The 5,841-nt window shown below is 49.4% G+C and overlaps 1 long non-coding RNA gene across 1 annotated transcript; it reads left to right on the forward strand.

The window, feature by feature from the left end:
- The first annotated feature begins 282 nt into the window (after positions 1-282).
- On the forward strand, positions 283-3,200 carry LOC122494496. Its single transcript, XR_006300178.1, has 2 exons — positions 283-1,645; positions 1,897-3,200. It is a non-coding gene; the product is annotated as an uncharacterized LOC122494496 (long non-coding RNA).
- The last annotated feature ends 2,641 nt before the right edge of the window (positions 3,201-5,841 follow it).

Consider the following 5,841-nt stretch of genomic DNA (forward strand, 5'->3'; position numbering starts at 1 on the left):
AACAACCTAAGTGTCCACTGACAGGTGAATGGATAAAAGAAATGTTATATATATATATATATATATATATATATATATATATATATATATATAATACCACCATAATGGAATATTATTCAGCCTTAAAGGAGAAGGAAATCCTGCCATTTGCAATGACATGGATGAAACTGGAGGACATTATGCCTAGTGAAATAAGCCAGACGCAGAAAGACAAATACTGTGTGATCTCACTTTCACGTAGAATCTCAAAAAAGTCTCACTCAAAGAAGCAGAGAATCGAATGGTGGTTACCAGGGGCTGGGGGTGGGGGAAATGGGGAGATGTTGACCAAAAGGTACAAAGTTCCAGATACGCAGGATAGATACGATCTGGAGATCAACTGAATGATACCGTGACTATAGTTAGTAACACTGTATTGTCTATTGTTTGCTAAGAGAGTAGATTTTAAGTTCGTAACAGGAACACACACACTGACACACACACAGAAAATAGTAACCATGATTACAGTGATAGTAACCATTTCAAAAATATATACATACACCAAAATATCGCACTGTGCACCTTAAATATATACAATGTCTATTTGTCGGTTATATCCCAGTAAAGCTGATAAAACCCTTATTTGGTAATTGGGGAAATTGAAAAAGGAAATTACTCCATCCGGGTGTCCTACACGATTCCTTCTAATCAATTCTAAAATAACTTTATTTGTCATGGTATAGACAAAGTTCTCTGTCAAACAGGACAGATTATTTAGGTAATTGTCTAATGTTTCAGCTGCCCTGATCTTCATAAGCCGTTGCCCTGTCAAAATATAGAGTAGTTGCCCAAAGTTGGGACCTCAGAGACTAATAAAAAATAGATGTAAACCTAGAGAAACTAAGCAGAAGAATCCCGTGTACGTGTAAAAGCTTTTCTGAGATCTGTTCTTTCCTCCCTGGCTTTTCTCTTTAGATTGCTGACTTTCCTGCCATTTCCTGATGCCAGTTTTGAAGCCAGGAGGCCCCAAGGCGTTTTCTTGAACAGAAGAGTTCAGAATTTCCAGGGTCCACCTTTGAGCTGCAATCAGTTCCCCCTGGCCTCTCTTAAAAGGACCTGAGTGTGCAGGCTTTCGCAGAATCTGCCTTTCCTGACTCCCATCTCATCCTCAAACCTGGGAAGGAGAGCAGGAGGGGCCCATGAGTTATTTATGACCTGCTGTCTGCGGTATATGTCCTGTCTGAGAGCTTGGTATTGGCTGTTTGAGTAGACCCGGCCCAGGAGCATCAGGACTCTGGAGGTATGGCCGGAACTCTTCAGGTCAGTGTCCCTGACTGTGGACTTCAGGCTCTGCAAAGAGCGGCTGGTCAGGACGACTCGAGTGATGCGGGTACTGGCAGACTGGGGTGGGGGCACGTGGGCTGGCCTGGAGACAGCCTGCTGATTCACCCTCTGACCTCAGCCAAGCGTTTCGCTGTCTTCCTCCAACTCATTTTTCGGGCTGCAAACGGACTGGGCCGCGTGAAGAGGTTAACAAAAATTCTGGATCTCACGGAGCGAATGTTCTCAGCCCTCTGAGGTTGACTATAGGGTCAGTAAACCGTCCGCAAAGACGAAAGCTGACCTGCTGGATCGTTGCAGAGCCCTGATGGGTCATCATGACAAAGTCAGATTGTCTTCGGGGTCGACGTGGCCGAGCCAGGCTGGCAGGGTCGGCATGGCGGGGCCACGCGCCCCTGCCTCTCCAGGCCAGGGGATGCTGTGGATTGTAGTTAACAACGTTGAAAGCCTTTGGAGGCAGGGCAGGGAGGGAGTAAAGCAGGGATTTCTGAGCGTGGCTAGGGAAGGAGACACATTCAGGGGACGCTGTGCTTTGGCACCAGGCCAACACAGGTGTGAATCCTGCTCCGTCCCCAGGGGTGACGCCTGAACAAGTCAGCTGACCTCTCGGCCTTCGTTCGCCCCTTGGATCAAAGGTGGGGACAGTCTTGTGATCACGGTGAGCGTGCGCACCAAGCGGTCGCCGGGTATCCACCTGCCCCCCCCCCCCCCCCCCCCCCCCCGGTACGTGCCCACAGAACTCCCTCTTCCCGAAATGGCAAGGTATCTGCTGACATTCTCCACACACCATTTCCACCTAAGGGCCTTGTGGGCGCCAGGGGGTCAGGAACCATTTCCCTCCTTCTGGCTTATGCTCCTGCCTTAAAGCTGCGGTCACCCCCTGCCCTGCGTGTGGCTCCTCTCCCTCTCCCCCTCTGTCGAGCCTCTGCACAACGTCGCTCGCCTGGATCTCCACCCATCCCCATCTTCCTTGCCCTCTGTCCGGTCTCCTGGCTAATTCTGACTCTCCGTGACCTCCTGGGTTTCTCTTAAAAACCCTCCCCTGCATCCTCGTGCCCACCAGCCCGCAGGGCAGGCTGGGCGCCTGGTCTGCGCCTACTGCCTTGGAGTTCTGCGGTACCACGTGAGTTCCCCGCGGACCCTCTGAGCCCCTTGAAGCCAGGACAGCGCCTCTCACCCCTCCTTTGCCTACTACAGTGCTTGGTGCACAGCAGGTGCTCAATTAATGTTTATTAACTGAAAGCCACTGATAAACACTCGGATCCCTCCCCACTTTTTTCTTTCTTTTTTTTTTTTTTAAGTTCGAATGCACACAATGTCCTGCCAAGTGTCCCAGAAAACCTGACTTTGATGGGGGCAGGGTGGCTGGCTGTTCTGTTGCAACATGACTGCTCTTACGCTCACTGCTCACTTAGCCCAATCGGCCCATCCCTCAATTACCAGGATGCTTATCTCGTTCACTAATTAGCCTACGTCTTCCCGAGATGGCACCGGGTAGAGAACGTGGCTGAGGTTCACGGGCCCTGGAACCAAAGTGGAAATCGGTAACTCTTGCTGGGATGGAATTCTGGATGAGCGGAGGGCGGTGATTAAATACCCGGGCGTGAGCACGGTGGGCTGTCTGTATCCCAGCACGGACCGCCGTCACCGAAGACAGCCCTGTTCCAGCTTTGAGTCACAGCTGCCTCCTCAGGGCTCCAGGCGCATGGACAATATTTTGTAATCTTCCAATAAGAAGGCCAGCCCTCCTCCATTTCCACATGCACAGATCTTGCTCAGTCCTCAAGGCACACCTCCGTGTCCGAGGTTGCACATGAAGCTCTGAGCGTAGTGACTGGCATCTAATAAGCGTTTAATAAAGCTTAGTTGTTAATGCAGGGTTACTGCCTCCAAAAGTGTCATTCCTGGGTCTCTGTAGCTGTAGCTTGACCTCTCTTCTAGAACCTTGTGTGGCTTTGGAGTGGTCAGGCATGGGGTTCTGCTCCTTACTTGTGTGATCTCCGAGGGGCATTTTGTGTGCCCTCTGAGTCTCAGTATATAGTGTTGTGCCAATTAGCCCTCTTTGCAGTTGTCGGTGAAAACACCTCCACCTAAATGGGCTTAAATGAAAAGGAAGCTTGCCGACTCACGTGACCAACAGGTGTAGGAACAGAACTGGCTGCAGGCCTGGCTGGGGGCAGGAGCCCTGTGATGTCACGGGAACCGGCTTCCATCCCTCCGTTGTCCCTGCATCCTACCGCGTGGACTCCAGACCAGGGCTCTCCACGGAAGCTCGATGGTTGTAGCAGGGTCCGGTTCTCCGGATGGAGTCGGTCTGGGTCATTGGATTGTCCACCCACCCCTGAACCAGTGCCTGGAGCAAAGGGATGAACTATGCTTAGTGACTCAGACTCAGACTCAGAAATGGGGTGGGCAGGGCCCTGGGGAATTCTCCGAGCCTCTCTGAGCGTGATGGAGAAGCTGTGCCTCATGGCGACGGCACGGAGCCTGCCTTCAAATCATGGCATTACAAATGGCCAACACACACTTGCTACTCACCCAGTTTTAACTCGCTGCATCACCCCAACAGCCCCGTAGGACATGTGCTGCTGTTATTTCCATGCGACAGAGGGGCGAGCTAAGGGAGATTTTCCAAGGTGAGCGTGCAAGGATTCATATCAAGGCATGGCTGCAAAGCCCACACTCCCGGCCATTCCCTTTTATTATCTATTGTAAGAGAGAGACACACAAGGCAGACAAATAGACAAAAGAAATATATACTATACGATACTATCATGTAGCATAGTGATAACATGGCATTATATAATACAGAATAGAATTGCATATCATCATATCATTGTACCATATCATTTCATATCATAACATGACAGATGTTGGTAAGGGGTCTATCTTCGTGTCCATCCTGAGGACATGCATCACCCGCGTGGAGCCTTGGAGGTGTTGGATGAGTGTTGGCCAGGTGACCGAATGCACCATTTTACATGTATAGCGTGAATCCTTTGATCGGAGAACACTGTTTTTGTCATGACAACATTATTACGTTCCTGTGTTTCTTTTCGTCACAGAACAAAGGACTCAGAGGAAGAAGTCTGAGGAGAGATCGGGTGAGCAAAAATTTCTAGACCTAGAGCTCTCTGGCTTCCAGGGGTGGTGGGTGTTTAAAGACACCAGGCTGAACCTGTGTCCCTAAGACTTACAGGCCACTTCAGTTGGAAAAGATCTAAGGAATTCCTGGGTCTTTTGGGTAGAGAACATGGCTGGGAATCACCGGCCCTGGAACAGAGGTGGAAAAGGAGATAAGCGGCAAACGTAAACGTTACAGAGCTTTGCCATTTAATCCTTCCCCCTTTTTAAATTTTTTTTTTCTTCAACGTTTTTTTTTTTATTTTTGGGACAGAGAGAGACAGAGCATGAACGGGGGAGGGGCAGAGAGAGAGGGAGACACAGAATCGGAAACAGGCTCCAGGCTCCAAGCCATCAGCCCAGAGCCTGACGCGGGGCTCGAACTCACGGACCACGAGATCGTGACCTGGCTGAAGTCGGATGCTTAACCGACTGCGCCACCCAGGCGCCCCACCTTCCCCCTTTTTAAAACGATGCATGTGACACTTCTGAAATTTTCAGAACTATCTTCAAATTGGTGTTGCCTACACACGAATAAGCATCGGTCTGTTTGCAGGGTCTTGTGTTTGAGTGTGAAAGTGCACAAGGTGGCCTGCACAGTGAAGATTTTGTGTTTTATGTGGCGAGGAAGCATATCCCCTCCCCTGGCCTTCTCGCAGCATGGACATGAAGGCCAATAAATACCCTTGGGTTTCCTGTCTTCACTCCTGCCTTCCACCTTCTAGCCTAGGATCATGTGAAGCATTTAATCACAACATAAAAGCAATTATAAAAATGCCCCTGAAATTACGTTCACATCTGCAATCGGACTTGCTAATATCTCACCTCCCTGCACCGTCCCGGTGTCACTTGATTTCAGTTCGTTAAGGTGACTAAGAGTCTAGTCATTGATATAACGCCCACCAACTGCATTGTAATTTACTGTCAGAAAGATCTGTTTCCAGAAACTCCCAGCGATAAATGCAGCTGCAGCGCCGGTCCTGCTTGGCCATTGCACAAGTCCGTGCGCTTTCTTTGTACTGGAATCGCTTCCCAACCTTGAGCACCGACATGAGATTGCTGTCCATTTTCTGTGTCACGGGGAGGAAAGGGCTGGTTGAAAGTTATACGATGGAGCAGCTGGATTTCTAAAAGCTAGCACTCCCGTTGCCCACATTCTTACCCTCCCCAACCCAACAACATTGGCATCATTTGGGAGTAATGGAATGGTGATGATAATGACACAACAACTACCAGAACCACTTCACAGGAAATACAGAGGATGAAATGAAGCATGAACATCAGACTTTTTGTTTGTTTTGGTCCTAATTTGGTTCCTTGGGACTCCTCTTTCTAGGAGTATGGGACCTGTGAGGTTAATGCACTTGACAATTATGGGCTCATCACCATCACCAGCTT

The sequence above is a fragment of the Prionailurus bengalensis genome, chromosome E2, assembly GCF_016509475.1.
Source record: "Prionailurus bengalensis isolate Pbe53 chromosome E2, Fcat_Pben_1.1_paternal_pri, whole genome shotgun sequence".
Taxonomy (NCBI): domain Eukaryota; kingdom Metazoa; phylum Chordata; class Mammalia; order Carnivora; family Felidae; genus Prionailurus; species Prionailurus bengalensis.